At 39.8% G+C, this 18,258-nt stretch overlaps 1 long non-coding RNA gene across 8 annotated transcripts in view; it reads right to left on the bottom strand.

The window, feature by feature from the left end:
• LOC140497222 (uncharacterized) overlaps positions 1–18,258 on the bottom strand; it is a 47,392-nt gene that overhangs the window by 23,685 nt on the left and 5,449 nt on the right. For 6 of the 8 annotated variants that reach the window (XR_011964580.1, XR_011964573.1, XR_011964579.1 and 3 more), the window contains exon 2: positions 5,054–5,140. The exons of the other annotated variants lie outside the window; for them this stretch is intronic. This is a non-coding gene — a long non-coding RNA (uncharacterized lncRNA). The remainder of the gene's footprint in view (positions 1–5,053; positions 5,141–18,258) is intronic. 8 annotated transcript variants of the gene reach the window in all.

Raw genomic sequence — 18,258 nt, 5'->3', positions numbered from 1 at the left:
TCATTAAAGCATTTTTAATGCACAGAAGAGAAAAAATAAGAAAGGCTAAAAAGAATCACAAATAAGTAGGATAGCTTTGAAAGTGATGTGTTGAATTTATTATATATGTTAAAAGAAACGAAAGGCAGAAACAAGAGAACACTGTACACAGTAACAGCCACACTGTCCTTGACTGACCTTGCTTCTCTCAGCAATGCAAAAATCTAAGACAACTCCAAAAGGCTCACAATGGAAAATGCCATCCACATCCGGAGAAACAAGTATGGAGTCTGAACGCAGATCGAAGCAGACTATTTGCTCTATTTTGTTTTGTTTTTTCTTTCTTGTGGTTTCTCCCATTCATTTCAATTCTTCTTTACAACGTGACTAATGTGAAAATCTGTTTAATAAGACTGTATATATAGAGCCTTTATCAGATTTCTCATGGTCTGGAGGAGGGGAAGGGAGGAGGGAGGAGAAAGTTAAAACTCAAAAGTTCATAGAAGTGAATGTTGAAAACTAAAATTAAATAAATTAAAGAAAAAAAGAAAAGCAAGTTACGCATTATAGAGATTTGCAATTTCATGTATAATTTATTTTTCCTGTTTTACTACATATACTCTATGTGGAAATGCTCTTTTTATTTGGTATGTGATAAGTTCATAATAAAAAATAAAAAGAAGGAAAAAAGATCCAATGACTCAGTGGATTTTTAAAAGGGTCACCCGTCTGGTTGTAAATCATGTCAGGACTGTTTCAGATCCATTCCTGAGCAACTGGAGAGGAGGGCAGTTTACCCTATTTCCCATCCCATCTGCCATTCAGTTATGAGTAAACATGGCAGATAGAGAACACATCTAGGTAAGCAGGAGCCTAGGTTTGGGGCTGCCTCTTTTGAATTTGTTCCTTCCCCATCTAGGTGAATGAGTCTCTGTCTTGAGACAGACAGGTCTTGGAGCTAACCTGTGAGTTTAAGACATTCAGAGCTGGGTCCTTATGGTCAGAGCTGACTGGAGACCCAGGCCATTTCCGAAGATCAAGAGGATGGAGCAAAGATCAGGAGTTGTTTGGATAGTGCACAACTGAGGTGAAATGTAACAATGTCTATTCAGCAATCCCAAAAAACTACTTTATGTTCTGATAACCAGGTTTAAGAGCTTCCAGAGAGATGGAAGCAGTGGTTATAAGTTAGGTTACTGAAAACTCTTTTGTTGTGCTGTCAATGCAGTATTAGAGCATGAGTCTGAGTCTTTTATGTTATTTAGCATTTTCTTTGAGTGTAAGTAATAAAAATCAGTCCCATATTTGGTACTTTTCTGTTTCACCTTTTGGAAAACCCCTGGACATGAGCCTGAACTTAAGCCTTAAACAATTTTTCCCTACAGTACTGGTCAGGGGATTATAATAAGTAGAAATGTGTGAAAAAGAGGAACTTAACTTCTCCTATCAGAAACCAAACTTCTCTAGAACTGAAGCTATTCCAGACCAATGCCTCCGTCAAGGGAAGCCGGGCCCCATAGGGTCCAGCAGTGGTTAATATTACCTAAAAATAGCAACATGAATGCCACCCAGGGAACAAAACTGCTAGAAATTCTCACAAAACAGTAAAAAAGTCATCAAAAATAATGATGTGATAAAAATTGAGCTTTACTTTCAGGACCCAGGCTAAACAGGATGTACCAGCAACTCAAACAAGATCCCTGAGTAATAACAACTGACTTTTATGTAGCATCTACTATGTCCCAGGCCCTGTGCTAACTATTTTTATAAGTATTATCTCATTTGACCCTCACAAACACCCTGGAAAACAGGTGCTATTGTTATCCCTATTTTGCAGATGAGAAAACTGAGGCAAATAGAGGTTAAGTGACTTAACCAGAATCACACAGTTAGAAAGTATCTAAGATTGGCAGGTCTTTCCTAATTCAAGGCCCAGTGCTCTAACATAACATCTAGCTGCCTAAAGACATTGAAGAGATGGTGTTCCACAAGTTCTCATCCTATGAGATTCTTGTCCATGACCTCCTATAAATCTATAACACGTCTACTCAATGTGCTGGCAGCCTTGCTCTAGATCTCTTCACCAATGCACATACAGGCCATTCATCTGTTACCCTTCACTCTTGTTAAGTAGCCAGCCCATCATTCCCCATTCTGACACTTTGGTGACACAGTGGCTTTGGAGATAGGGAAACCAAATCCCACCTCAGACACTTACTAGCTCTGTGGCTCTAGGCAGACTCTCAGTTGTAAATGAGGGATAATAGCATCTAACTCTCAGGGCTGCTGTGAGAATCACTGTGAGTTCTGAGGAGGTAATATGTGTAAAGCACTCCACATGGTGCCTAGCACATAGTAGGTGCTTAATAAATGCATGTTTCCTTCCTTCTAAGCATCCATCTCTTTGGTGTTGTTTTTCATACTATTTTGTTTTTGTTGTTGTTGTTTTGGGGGGTTTATTTATTTTCAGATTACGACATTCATTTCCACAAAATTTTGAGTTCCAATTTTTCCCCCCATCTCTCCCCTCTCCCCACCCCATAACACCTTACATTCTGATTACGCCTTCCTTCAATGTGCCCTCCCTTCTATCACACCCCACCCTTCCTTTACCCCCGTCTTCTCTCTTTTCTTGTAGTTCAAGATAGATTTCTATACCCCATTACCTGTATTTCTTATTTCCCAGTTATATTCAATAACAATTCTCAACATTCATTTCTAAAACTTTGAATTCTAACTCTTCTCCCTTCCTCCCTCCCCACCCATCACCACCGAGGAGGCAAGCAATTCAATACAGGCTATATATGTGTCATTTTGCAAAAGACTTCCATGATAGTCATGTTGTACTAGACTAACTATATTTCCCTCCATCCTACCCTGTCCTCTGTTTATTCTATTCTCTCATTTGACCTTGTCCCTTCCCAAAAGTGTTTACTTCTACTTACTCCCTTCTCTCATTTGCCCTCCCTTCTATCATCCCTCTCACCACACTTGTCCCCTTCTCCCCTACTTTCCTGTAGTGTAAGATAGATTTTCATATCAAATTTAGTGAGCATGTTATTCCCTCCTTAAGCCAAATGTGAAGAGAATAAGCTTCACTTTTCCCCTCTCACCTCCTCCCTTCTCTCTTGCATTGAAAAAGATTTCTCTTATCTCTTTTATGAGTGATAGTTTGCCCCATTTCATTTCTCCCTTTCTCCTCCCAATATATTCCTCTATCACATCTTAATTTTATTTTTTTACAGATATCATCCTTTCTGATTCAACTCAACCTGTGCTCTGTGTGTGTGTGTGTGTGTGTGTATGTGCATGTATAATCCCTCCACCTACCCAAATACTGAGAAAAGTCTCAAAAGTTAAAAATATTATCTTTCCATGTAGGAATGTAAACAGTTCAACTTTAGGAAGTCCTTTATGATTTCTCTTTCCTGTTTACCTTTTCATGCTTCTCTTGATTCTTGTGTTTGAAAGTCAAATTTTCTATTCAGTTGTGGTCTTTTCATCAAGAATGCTTGAAAGTCCTCTATATCATTGAATGACCATTTTTTCCCTTGAAGTATTATACTCAGTTATGCTGGGTAGGTGATTCTTGGTTTCAATCCCAGTTCCTTTGACTTCTGGAATATCCTATCCAAGCCCTTCTATCCCTTACTGTAGAAGCTGCCAGATCCTGTGTTATCTTGATTGTAGTTCCACAATACTCAAATTGTTTCTTTCTAGCTGCTTGCAATATTTTCTCCTTGACCTGGGAACTCTGAAATTTGGCCACAATATTCCTAGGAGTTTCTCTCTTCATGTCTCTTTCAGGAGGTGATCAATGAATTCTTTCAATATTTATTTTGCCCTCTGGTTCTAGAATATCAGGGCAGTTTTCCTTGTTAATTTCATGAAAGATAATGTCTAGACTCTCTACTTTTCAGGTAGTCCCATAATTTTTAAATTGTCTCTCCTGGATCTATTTTCTAGGTCAGTTGTTTTTCCAATGAGATATTTCATATTATCTTCTATTTTTTCATTCTTTTGGTTTTGTTTTGTAATTTCTCAATTTATCATAAAGTCATTAGCTTCCCTCAGCTCCACTCTCATTTTTAAAGAATTATTTTGTTCAGTGAGATTTTGAACCACCTTTTCCATTTTGCTAATTCTGCTTTTTAAAGCCTTCTCCTCATAGGCTTTTTGGACCTCTTTTTCCAATTGAGTTAGCCTATTTTTAAAGGTGTTATTTTTCTTCAGCATTTTTTTGGGTCTCGTTTAGCAAGCTGTTGACTCTCTTTTCAAGCTCTTCCATGGCCTGAGCCCATTGCATATCCATTTTTGAAGTACTGCATGCAGAAACCTTGACTTCCTTTGACAGTATTCATTGTTCTTCCTCATCCAAAAGGATGAAAGGAAATACCTGTTCACCAAGAAAGTAACCTTCTATGGTCTTATTTTTTTTCCCTTTTTGGGACATTTTCCCAGCCATTTACTTGACTTCTGAATCCTTTGTCAAGAGGAGGGTCCTAGTGCTCCTCCTCACCCCAGGACCATTCTCAGGGCTCAGATTCAGATCAGCTGCTCAATTCCCCCAGGGGCTTTAGGCTGAGTGCTTCACAGGTAGATGCTGCTGCAGCCTGAGGCCAGTGCTGGGGGGGATCCTGCTCCCCTCTCACCCAGTTGGGAAAGCTCTCTCATTGACCTTTGAAGCTTTCTTTGGCGCTTGTGGATTGAGGGATCTGAGACCCTCCCTGCTGGGGATTCTGCCCCAGAGACCTGTTCCAGTCTTGTTCCTCCCAGTGCCATATGCCAGGGCTGGGCTCCATTCTGCATCCTATGGAATAGACTTTTCCTGTAGCTTTCCAGGTTACCTTTGGCTGGAAATCTTTTACTCTGTCGTTCTGTGGCTTCTGCTGCTCTAGAATTTGTTGAGAGTCATTTTTTACAGGTATTTTATGGGTGGTGGGGGAAGAGCTAGAGTATGTGTGTCTTTCTACTCTGCCATCTTGGCTCCACCCCCTTCATACTATTTTGTACATCCAATTTGTTGCTGGCAATAACCCATTATGCCCACTCTATTGTCCTTTGGGTAACCCACCATTTTGATGCCTTGGAGATTCCATGATTCACAGCCATAGGGTAGCATCAGAAGTCAACAAATGCCTTCTATGCTCCAGGAATCATGCTAAGGGTATAGAAGAAAGATAAAAACAAGTTCACATTCTACCAGGGGAGACAGTATGCAAACAACTACACATATACAAGATATGCAAAGTATACACGTATACATAAGCATTTATGTGTGTGTGTGAATTGGTTGGTTGCTATCCTTCGTTCTCAGAGGATCAAAATGATATCACCATGATAAACTCATGTTTCAGTGTGTCCAACTGTGGCTGATCAGACCAATATGAGCTCGGAATGCTCTACCACAGATTGGGCACAGATAGTCCATGTGAACATTTGAGGTGAATACTCCAAATTTGAGCATACTACGTTTACTTTGTACTGTCTCAATTCTGCTTTGCTCATAGAGCATAGCACCCTTTCTCATGTGGGCATGCTATGCTGAGTGGTCCTGTGACAATGTCTCCCATATTGCACATGTCAAATCCAAAGTTCTTGAGAGGGACCTTGAGAGTGTCCTTGTATCATTTCTTCTGGCCACCATGTGATTGCCTGCCCCATGCAAGTTCTCCATAAAAGTCTTTTTGACAAGCATACATTTTACATTCGAACAACATGGCCAGTCCATCAGAGTTACACTCTCTGAAGCAAAGTTTGAATGCTTTGCAGTTTAGTTAGAGTAGGGACCTCAGTGTCTGGTACTTTATCCTGCTAGGTGATCCTCAGAATCTTCCTAAGACAGGATTTTGTTTCAAGGAAGAACATGGGGTCATTGAAATGATGATCAATTTCCCAAATGCCATCCATAACACACTCTTCATTCTATTCAATCCCAGGACATAACACCATGCTCTGGCTTCATATGCCTCTCTTCAGTCACAGAATGACAGATTTAGAGTTGGAATGGATTCTAGAAGCAATTAAATCCAACTCCCTCATTTTACAGATGAGGAAAGCAAGTCACAGAGAGCTTAGTGATTTGACCTATGTCATACAGCCATGAAGAGTCTGGGGTAGGATTTGAGCCCAGAATTTCTTACTCTAAATGTGTATCTGTGTCCGTATGTGTGTATGTGTATGTGTGTTCATATTATACACATGTAAGTATACATATGCATGTGCACATACACATATATTGTGTATGTTCATACATATATATCCAAGCAAAATTAATTCACACAGTGGTCACCTCTAAAAAATGTATATTTGCACCCAGTTAAGAAGAATAGCAAATTCTACTACTCCCTTATTACACTAGTACATTACTTTTACTACAGAACTGGGTAGTCTTCATTTATGATTTCTTAAAATACAGTATCCAGGGTTTTTTTTAACATAGTCTTCAAAGGCCCTTAATTTACCTCTCCTTGATCAGTTTTCTAGGTGAGTTGTTTTTGATATCAGATATCTTGTATTTTCTTCTATTTTTTCCAAACTTTTGGTCATATTCTAATATTTCTGACTAATATTTTTTACAGTCATTCAGCTGTGCAAAATAGAGTATCTAGTGCATAAGTACAAAGGGAAATCATAAATTTTTTAAAAGTATTTAAACACTAATTCATGGTCCTACAAAGCAGCACGTAAAGTAGTTGGTCTAAGTTGAGGAGACAGCTGCACCACCTAAGAAGCTTCCAGAATTCTCTGTTCTGGTCTGCTCCTCCTAAAAACACCTATTTCTAACTTATCCTTAAAGCCAAGTACCCAAGTGTGGAAATATATGATGGTATTTGCTAAGTTACCCTACCAGAAGGAAAGCAACCCCCCCTCCACACACACACACACACACACACACACACACACACACACACACACACACGTACCTTGTTATTTTGTAATTCAGACTCTGTACTTCTCATCAGCAGAAATGTGTTGCTTGCTACACTTGCAGCAAAAGTTTGACTCTATACCAATTACCCCTATTTTGGACACAGCTGCAGAGATGCAGCTTGCCAGGAATCCAAAGAGACAACCTATCCTGCCTCAATTAACAGTCTCATTCACGAAACAAAACAATAATCACTTAAAATGTCAGCACATCTTAGAGAATCATTTTCCTAAACTAAATCAAAGGCAGAAATAGGTAGAAATGATTAGATTAAGGTGTTTCTATCTTAAACTGGCTACCACTCTAATCTATTTTCTAAGAGCTTAGAGTTCCTTCTTAACTTTGACCCCACTACCTCTCAGAAAAAATTGTCATTCAGTCATTTAATTCATTTCTGACTCTGTGTGACCCCATTTGGAGTTTTCTTGGCAAAGATACTGGAGTAGTTTTGTTGAGGTCAGGAAACCATATGTTGAGGTCTGGGATACTTGAGACTCCAAAATACCGATACCCTGGGTCCTGTCCCAATGAATTCAACCCAAGCCTTCTTTCAGCCAAAGTAAAATAAAATTTATTGAAGATTCGCCATAGTGGGTTGACTCTAAAGAAGCCTCACCATTTGTGATGCTTGTATGAACACGTGGTCCAGACAGAATCAGAGCTAGATTGAATCTGAGCACCTTCATGGAGACAAGAAGGATCTTATATACAGAAAGACTGTGTGAGGGATCTGGAGGTGGTCTAGTAGTCTGGGATGATGGGAAGAGGAGTTTAGGGAAGATCTGGAGGAGGAGTCTAAGGAGGATCTTAAAGAGAATAGGGTGACTAGAGGTCAGAACCAAGAGAGTGGGATTCTGATGTGATTAAGGATGGGAAACTGCTAGTGGCAATCAGGAGATAGAAGCTGATGAAGGGCTGGGGTGGGAAGCAGATGGGCAATCCAGAGGTAACAGAAAATGGAGGTCCAGGCTAGGTTAAGGGTAACAGATCTGGGTATGAAAAGCTAGATTAAGTGGGAAGATTCAAGAAGAGTTCAAGGAGGTTCCCAGAGTCTGTACCCCACCAGTTTGCCATTTCCTTCTCCAGCTCATTTTCCAGATGAGGAATCTGAGGCAATCAGGGTTGAGACTTGCCCAGGACCTCATAGTCCTGGATATGAATTCAGGTCTTCCTGATGTTAGGCCTGTAGAGGTTTAGAGGTGCTGGGAACCCAAATAAGGACACGTAGGTCCAGCCCCAATGAATTCATCCCAAGTCTTCTTTCAGCCAAAGACAATGTTTATTAGAACACAAATAGAGGGTAGGCATGATTCTAAAAACTCATCATGTTGGCTGGACTCTTAAGGAATCTGAGCCTTTGTGACCCTTGTAGTGATTAGCTGGCCCGATTGAATCTGGGCACCTCAATGGAGGTAAGATGGATCGTCTACTATATAGAAAGACTGTGGGAAGGATCTAGAAGTGGCCAAATGGTCTGGGGTGACTGGGAGAAGGGGTCTAGGGAAGATGTGGACAGAAGGGGTCAGCAGGCTGGGGTGACCAGGAGGTAACAGAGGAGGACCTGAAGGATTCTAAAAATCCAAGGGAGAAGGGGGTTTAGATTGGATCAAGGGTAGGAAGTAGCTGGGAGTGATCTGGAGGTAACAGGTAATGGAAGGCTGGGCAACAGAGAATTGGGAGATTGGGCACAGACTACAATGAAAGGGCAGTTGACTGGGATGGGTTGAAGCCTCATGTGAATGCCAAAGGCTTTAATCAAGTGGGAAAATTCAAGGAGAGCTCAAGGTGGGGTTTCCAGGGCCCATAGACAAATGAGACTCAAATTCTTTTGGGGTAAGGGGCAAAAGTCTTGACTTGGGCCCATACCCCATTAGACCCAGTGTTGTATTCACTTGTAAGAAACAAGTGCCTTACCAAGAACTCCACATGGCTATTGGGGCAGCTAGGTGGAGCAGTGGATAGAGGACCAGTGCAGGAGTCAGGAGGACCTGAGTTCAAATCTCACCTCAGACACTCTTGACACTCACTAGCTGTGTGACCTTAGGCAAGTCACTTAACCCCAATTGCTTCATCCTGGGTCATCTCCAGTCATCATGATGAATATCTGGTCACTGGATTCAGATGGCTCTGGAGGAGAAATGAGGCTGGTGACCTGCACAGCCCTCCCTCACTCAAAACAAAGTCAAGAGCAAGTCATGTCCTTTCTCTGATGGCATGATCTTCTTTGGCAACAAAGGATGAACACACACACACACACACACACACACACACACACACACACACACACACACCCATTAGTAAATCCAGGAAGAGCTTTTATTTAATGTTCTTTTTCAAGAGAACAAATGACTAGCAAGCATACTTGTGATGCAAAAAATGTCTTTCTCTTTTCTTCCTGTCCTGAATGCAAATCCCTCCCCTGACTCCCCATTGGTTGGGTACTGCAGAGTTTACAGCCTATCCAAAAAACCCCTAAACTTACCCCCACATGAGTCTCCACCCCTGATTACCTTTCTCATTCTCTTATTTCAGCCTCTTCCCTTTATTCTCTTTATAAAAGCCCTAAATACTTTTTACAACTCAGGATGTCTGCATCACTCGAATTTATGATGAAGTACAACCCCAGATATCTGTGTTTCCCCCACTATTAACATAAGAAAAGTTCCATTATTCAAGACAGTGTCTTGGGTTAATGTGCCTCATCCTTAACAAAGCTTCAGCGGTTGATACAGCAAAAAGTGTTCCCTGGATTTACTCAGAGAACTAAGAAGAGAATGTCTGCTCTCAGGTATGGTGATAAGTAGGCAGCTACATCCTGATGAATGACATGCTTAATCAACATCCCCCACTACTCTTTTCAGCAATCAATGTATTTCCTGCATTAGCTGTAAGTAACCAGTTAATTGAGAGATTTTCTGACATATATGACTCCTTAGATTTCACAAATCTTGTGGAAACAAAAGCTCAATCATTTCTTACACACTGCACCACCTACCTTCCCTAGAAAGTAATTAAGCCTTTGGTAAGGATGATATAAAAAAGATTTCAAACCAGGACATTGTCCAGAAAATGATACTGAATGAATGAATGAGACATTAAGCTATACTATATAAAATATATGCTATGTTTTATATAACAAAATATATTCTATTTCATATATAAAATATATATATAGAAAAGTGAGACAATTAGAAGAGTAGGCTCTAAAGGAGCTCACACTGTTTGGGAGAGACAACACTTAAGGAAGATTTCAGCTACAAATAAGATAGAAAGTCCCGTGGTCCTTAGGGTACAACAGAAAGCAGATAGTAATGCCTCTCCTTTATGTTATTTCCAGTTTCTGATATTGAAACGCTTAACAATGCCAAGGACTTTGGTGACAAGAACTTTCTTTTCTGGGTCTTCAGTAGCTGTGGCTGTAATACCTGCAGGACCAATTTCCAAGATGCATCTCCGCAGGGTTGCTTCTGATAATCATTTAACATCATTTTTGAACTTTAAAAAGGGTCAAAGCCTGAACTGCTACTTTGCTCTAAAAATGTCCCTTCCTGTGGCAGAAACTTCAGAGACCTGTTTATGACAGGTTGCCTACAACCAGAGTGGTGGAATTCTTCTTGTCTTGGTATCACAGAGACATGTGGGGAAAACCCAGACATCCTGGAATTCTAATTTCTAACTGACATTGCTTTTTTAATTGTCTTGTCTCATTGTATTTAAGATTTATTCAACTAGGAAACTTCCTTTCTCATGGTATGGACTAAAAAAAATATGGAAACCATAATTTTGATTTGGGATTTTTCTAAAGTGTATTTAAGCCTTTTCATTCTTGTATTATACAGTCAGAAATTTCCTTCTGGCTCCATGATCATGTATCTGCTAGCTTTAAAGGAAGAAACTATGTGGATTTACATATCTCCCAGCCTATTTGCCTCCTTTAACCAAACTTTCAGGTCAACACTTATGGTACCGTGACTCAGATGGAACTCATGGACTAAGAGAGAATAGCACCCCACCATGCCAATGCCAAAGACTCAGGCACCTCAGAATTCATTTTTTCTGGAGTCTTAACCTTGACAGGGTCGGGTGAATTCCTCTATTCCCAGTTTCCAAAGGACTCCCATTAGTTTGGTTGAAGTCCGAAATTTCCCTTTGAGTAAGTTTTGGGGTGGGGGACCAAGCTGCACTAAATCACTTTAATTAGGTCCCCTTCAAAGATTGATCTTAGGAGAAATTAGCACAAGTATTGCTAGTGCTAGTGTCAGTTAATTCTGTTGCCCACAATAGGGCTCTTTTGGACTAGTCAAAGTTACTTTATCTTAAAACCAAATTAAGAACATTCCCAAAGGACTCGAGGAAAAATACCATCCACATCCTGAGAAAGAACTATGGAATCAAAATGCAAAATAAAGAAGACTATTTTCTTTTGTGTTATGTTTTTGTTTGGTTTGGTTTTTCTCATGATTTCTCCCATTCGTTTTAATTCTTCTATGCAACATGATTAATGTGAAAATGTGTTTAATAAGAATGTATGTATAAAATCCATATAAGGTTGCATGCCATCTCGGGGAGGGTGGGGAAAGAAGGGGGAGAAAATTTAAGACTTATGGAAGTGATTGTTGAAAACCAAAAGCAAATTAAATTTTAAAAAAATTAAGTTTTAGGGCCAACAAAATATCTAGCCAAGTGTGGGAATGTTTCCTTTGTTAGCTTGCTGAGATGGCTGATCAAGAAGTTTTGTCCCTTCAGGCTCAAGGAGCTGCTTCAGCACTACCCCCCCAGCACTAGCTAGCTCCCTCCACCCCACTCTCCCCTCTTTCCCAACAACCTCAGCTGGTCTTTCTACTCCAACCTCCACTTGCTCCCTCTCTTCCCTTGAGGGCTTTGATCTGGGGAGGATAGCTGCACCTTGCCTACCTCCTCTCTCCTTGCCTTCCCTTATCTGCTCTAGTCCAGAAGAGGATAACTTTGTCCAGCTTCCGTTGCCTCCTTCCCATCTTCCCCTTCCCTTAAGGTCTCTGGTCTTCAGGAAATCAGCTACAGTCCACCTATAGGCAAGAGGCCTGAACTGGGGTCTATCCTTTCAAGGTAGTCAGAAACTTCAGGGGCACCAAGCCTCCCCACATCCAACGACCTAGAGATGCTCAGAGCAAAAGTTGCAGGATCTACCCCTATTCTGTCAGTATTGAATCTTTCCCCAACCTCCTTTCCTTGGCACAATAATAGCCAATTCAAGACAGGGATTTCTACCAAGCCTCTAATTCTCCTTCTCTCTGTCATCAATTGTGAGCTCTGTATCTGTCCTGTCAATTTGTCTGTCAGTGTGTCTCTGTCTGTATCAGGTGTGCTGTGACATGTGTGAGTCTGTTATCTTGTAAGATTTAAAATGCAGGCAGTCAGAGATTTCTAAGGGATGCAGCTAGGGAAACAAGCAAAACTGTAAGACTTTTTCCTTGTTTTTTTCTGGCCTGGTCAACCTCAAATTACAATGAAAATCAGATACAGCTGAAAATATCTTAGCAGATTCTGGTATCATTCATTAAAAAGTTTATAAACTAATCATTTGGGATTGCTGGAGAAAACTCCTGAGACTGTGGATGGCTCCAGGAGCTCACTTTGCTAAAACACCTCCACTCAATCCTTATTACTAAGTATTCCCCACTCCCTCCCCAAGAGTTAAGAGGGTATCTCACTATGGGGATTTTTAACAGCCACAAGGGTTCGTGTTAACCCCTCTCATCTTAGATCAAATTATAGAGAAGAAAATGCAGGAGAATTGTAGGGGCAGCAATTTGCAGACTGGTGGTTGCTCTGGCAGTCCTATAAAGCTTGGAAATGGCACCCAGGTCCTGTACATTCTGCCCATCCTGCCCTAGCAGTTGCAAATCGCCCCAGGCTCTGTAAATTCTGCAACTGTACAGGAAGGGAGAGGCAGATGTGCTGGCCTGTGGTGAGCATTCCCTAAACCCTGCCTCCAAAAATTATCACGACTGGGACACCAGTCTCTCTGCTGTTGGTAAACTCTGTTTCTCTATTCCAATTGCAAAAATGTATGTTATCTCTGTTTGCCCCATTTCCTGATTTGTAAAGGGAAAAATGATAATAAATGATACGATTGTAAAAAGTTTAACACAATGACTGGCATATGTTAGATACAAAATTATTATTATCTTGCTCTAATTTAATGTAATTATTAACTTTGAAGTGCTTTTTTAAAATACCAGTAGTAACAAGATCAATAATTTCTATATGGATAATCTGGAAATGAAATTGATGTCATCCGAAATTTGTTATTTGTGTTAAAACCGTATTTCTAAGATTGCATCATATTTCTAAAATTCTCTTAGACTGTGAAAATTGAGAGATCATTGTGAGGTAGAAATGGTGGTAAAGTAATTTTAATTTGGATCTTGTATATGAATTGGGCTTTTAAAAGGATGTGATAAAATTAGATAATTTGATATTAGATTTTTCATCTGGAATTTTGGCTATTATGAAAATATATATGGTGGTTTAAATTTATAATTTCACATATTAAGGATGAAATGAATGATTCTCCATACAAGGTGATTTAGAAATGCATTCACATAAAATTCTTATAAATTCTGTGCAAAAGTTTCCATGTTGTAGAACTCCTATTGAGCAAATGAGAATCCTTCATATATATATCTGTGTGTGTGTGTGAGTGTATATACATATGTATGTATATATATGAGTATGATTTTCAAGCCTGTTTCCTCAAAAAGATATATTTATGTATGTCAATTTGAAGGTTTATGGACTATCTATGTGAAATGCCAGAATGTTCTTAATTTCTAGAGATATATTTAAGGAAAATTTGTTATTGTGATAAGGCTAAATTAATTGGATATGTCCCTCTTGACTTATAGAAACTAAATCTCCTCTCCATTACAAACACTTTTTTGACTAAGGAACTTTGTGATATCTAGGAATTCCATAATAACTAGGAATTTAGTTTTGATATAATACTTTGGGAATTTGTGTTACATTACACCAACTTAGTTTTAATGAATTCCAATTTTAAAGGTTTATTTTTGCTCTAAGGAGAAAGAAAGATAACTATTATTTTAAAACTTTCCAACTAATTTTCTTCATAAAAGTGCAGTGAACATCAACATAAACTTTAAACTGTTTTTAAAGAAGAGGAAATACTTTTAGAAGAAATGTTTTGAAAAATCTTGTGTGATTTTTTTAGAAGCCCTAATTAAATTTTCAAGATAATTTATTTCTAAATTAATGTCATAAGTTGTAAAGCAGAAGAGATCTTGCTGTTTTGATCTGATTTGTAATTATTCCATGGCCTAAGCAAGAGTTAAATTAATGTCTGACCTTATCATATGTATAAGATTCAAATCCTGGAGTATATCATTCTTCCAGTCAGTATAATTAGAGAAGGATAAATAAGCTTGTGAAACAAGGACATAAATCTATCTATCTGCGAGGTTAGTCATTAACCTCTTTGTTTTATTTAAGGAATGGGATTCCAGTACAGTTATGTTAGTGAAGAACAGTAACTTATGAGCTCTTTTGTGTTATCTTAATGGCAAGTCTAATATTATTTTAAATCTAGAATTAGAACCTGTGCAGAAACATATGCAAACTGCTTAGGACCCACCTTGATATGTTCTCATTGTTTAAAGGGATTCTGAGAGCAGTAGTATCTTTCTGTGATCAATCTTACTATTACCAATGTGATATTAAATTCTTATTATATAGGATATGTGGTCCTTGAGAGCCAAACTCACCTGAAGCCCTGAGTATTGAAACCCGCTATATTCAAGACTTTATGGGACTGCCATTTACTACTGTTTTAAGTTCTGATTACAGGAATAGTTGAGTTATCATAAAGACAATATGGCAATATGCAGGCTGAGAACAGCTGGGGAAGGTTTTGAAGTCGACCTTGGACGCAGCCTAGATTGCCCCTGCTCCTGCGTGGACAGCTGAGCCTATAGGAGACCTTGCCCTCTGGTTTCAAAGGGGCCTGAAAAAGATGACATCAGATGTAGACAGCTTTCCTAAGAGTCTGGACCAGACCTGCATGAAGAACAGCTCCCTCCCTATCTGAGTACCCTGAATACCAGACCTGGTTGCTTATACCTTTGGTAGCTTTAACTTATTTTTACTTAGTTGCTCCCTACTTGATCCCCCTTGCAACCTGATCCTGCTGTTTGTTTACAATTGTCCTACAGTGCCCTGCCCACCTCTGGGGAGGTCCAAACACAGGGAAACAGCAACTCCTTCTCCCATCTCTCCACTCACCCCATGAGGCAAATTTCTTCTGACAAAGAATCTGACCTTATCTTTAGTGGCCTCTGTTTCAGGAAGCATTTGGGAAAAATCCAAATCCATCTAGATAAGAATTTTTAGAACATCCCCCCCCTTGAGGAAGAGAGAGGTTTTTTGGTCTACAGGCTTCACTTGCAGCTTACCTTTGACCAAAAAGAGGAAATGATAATCATTTAATGTCATTTTTGGACTGTAATAAGGGTCAAAAGCCTGAACTAATCAATCAGTCTCTGTTGCTTGCTCTAAAAATGAATGCCCTTTACTGTGTCAACAACTTCAGAGACTTGTTTATGACAGGATGCCTACAACCAGAGTGGTGAGATTCTTCTTATCTTGGTATCCCACAGACATATGCTGTATGGGGAAAACCCAGACATCCTGGGATTCTAATTTCTGATACTGTTTGTTAATTTCTTGTCTCACTGTATTTACAACTTATTCAACTAAGAAACTTCCTTTCTCATTGTATGGATATAAAAAAAATATGGAAATCATAATTTTGAGTTGGGATTGTTCTAAAGTATATTTAAACCTTCTCATTCTTGTATCAGACAGTCAGAAGTTTCCTTCTTGCTCCATGATCATGTATTGGCTAGATTTAAGGGAATAAACTATTTGGAAGTTATAAATAGAATAAGACCCCTCTCGAAATCCCCTCCCCATCTAGAGTAAGGCTTGTACCCAGGCCTGATAACACAACTAAAGTCTGAAGTGAAAGAATTATCTTTTATTACGGTCCTTGCAAGAAGAAGGCACATTCCCTATGATGAGAGAAGTGCAGCACTGATACAGAAGTAAGAGCAAGCGTTATACTATTAGTCTGTTGTAGCCCCTCCTTCCAGAGCCCAGATTGGTCCAAACCCCTTCTGGTTACAGTCTCCCTGAACCACCCATCCCATATTGCCGCTTGACATGAACATATCCCATATGTCCCCCCTCCCCATCATGCATTCTGTGCTCAAAAATGGCAGTGATCTCCACCTCTGAGGTATGTCAGATAATACACAACAAACTCATTAAGCAAGCACAATGAAGAAAAGTTTTTTCCTGGTCACTGACTGCAGCTGATTAGGCTAGTTTTGAGCCTCCCCGCCCCCCCCCCCCCCCCCCCCCCCACCGCCGCTTTATCAAGAGCTTTGTGGTTAGGCTAGCTGCTTCCCCTAAGAGTTCATTGGTTGGTAGTGCTTGTTATCTTACCACCTAGAAACTGCAACACCTTATGGAAACCTAACTTTTTAGTATTCATCATGGATTTACATATCACCTAGCCTGTTTGCCTCCTTTAACCAAACTTTCAGGTTGACACTTCCTAGGATGATGGCTGAGGGCACTAGGCTGGCAGCATTGTTTTTCCCAAGGCTTTTGAGTTCAGGGTCCTGTGCTGTCTCCAGCAGGATGTGAGAGAAAACCATGGTCCAGGTGGTGATAGTGGTTTAACTTCTGTGGCACATGCTGCTTCCTATCTCTCTCTGGGGGTATTTGCTTCAGCTAGGCTATCTTGCCTATCCTGGGAGTGGTATGCAGTTAAGGAAAAACTATCCTGACATTACTTTTTATCTGTAACCTAAAGAGGAAGCAGGGAGTTTCAGTATACTTCCATAATCATCATCCATGTCCTAGCCTCTAATTATACCCCCAAGACCTAGACCCTCTTCTCCTTTCCCTCCCCTCTATGCAATTTCTTAGTGATCACATCAGTTCCTTTGGTTCAGTTAAAATCCCTATCCAAATGACACCAAACACTATATATTTAGCCCCAATCTCTCTTCTGCATCCCAGTCCTACTTTACTGACTGCCTCCAAGGCATCTCCACCTACATGTCCCATTGGCATCTCAGACTCAACATGTCTAAAATGGAACTCATTTTCCCACACAGAACAGAACCTACTCTTTCTCTGTGAGGAGAAAGTGAAGCTGGTGACTTTGCACAGCAGCTGTTCACTTAAATCCAATTCACTTTCATGGCAGGGCATCTTCTTGCTGGTGTCATGGCCCTCTTCGAGAAAGAAGGACAAACAAGAGCTCCTTCTTCCAAACCTGTCTGTTTCCGCTGAGGGCATCATAATTCCTTCATTTCACTCAAGTTCACAACCTCAGAATTATTCATTTTTGAATCTTTTCTCTCCCTTACTGTCTAATTTCAATGAGTTGCCAAATCTTGTAAATTCTATATCTATAATTTCTCTCACACCTGTACTTTCTCATCATATATATTGCTGGGACCTTGGCATATCCTATTCAAAGTATTGCAATAGCCCCCAAATTGACTTCCCTGCTTCCAGTCTCTCCCTCTCTTCAATCTATTGTCTACCAAGCTGGCAAAATAATCTTCCCAAGCTACTCTCTTGTTCTTCAGCAGTTGCTCCTCTTTGTTTCTAAAAAATCAATCAACAAGTGTTTGTTTGTTACATGCCTACCATGTACCAGGCACCGTGTTAGGCTCTAGAGATATAAATACAAAAATGAGACAATGGCTCCTCTCAAGGAACTTGTATTCTAAGAGGAGAATGCAATGTTCTCAAAGGCAAATAAATGCAGGATGTATACAAAAAAAAAAAAAAAAGCAGGCACTAACAACTTGGGGAATCAAAAAAGCCTTGAGATATCCCTTCACATTTCCAACTAACCAACCTCATCCACAGAATTTAGAGAACTTAATTTTTAATGGCAATGTGACTTATCATAACTAACTGCATAAGATTCCAATCTAAGATTCCTGTCCTCCACCCTCTGTCTGCCTGTGACATGAGGAATAAGACCAGAGATGGAATAGTTTGGAATTTACTAAGTTTAGAAGCACTTCAAAAAACAAGTATGGCAAAGAATCAGAGGACAGCATCACCTCCTACTAGATTTCACTATACCTGAGGAGTTTAACAGTAGTTGCCTTTATTGTCTGCCACCTCTGACCTAGGTCTGGCTCATTTCTGCCTCCGGGTGTTTTCCAAGTCTCAGCTAAAAAATCCTACCTTCTGCAAGAAGCCTTTCTGTATCCCCATTAATACTAGGGATTTCCCTTTGAGATTATCTCCAATTTGTT

This window comes from Notamacropus eugenii, chromosome 3 (assembly GCF_028372415.1).
Source record: "Notamacropus eugenii isolate mMacEug1 chromosome 3, mMacEug1.pri_v2, whole genome shotgun sequence".
Classification (NCBI taxonomy): domain Eukaryota; kingdom Metazoa; phylum Chordata; class Mammalia; order Diprotodontia; family Macropodidae; genus Notamacropus; species Notamacropus eugenii.
The sequence above is the reverse complement of the archived record's forward strand: the minus strand, read 5'-3'. Positions and strand labels throughout refer to the sequence as shown.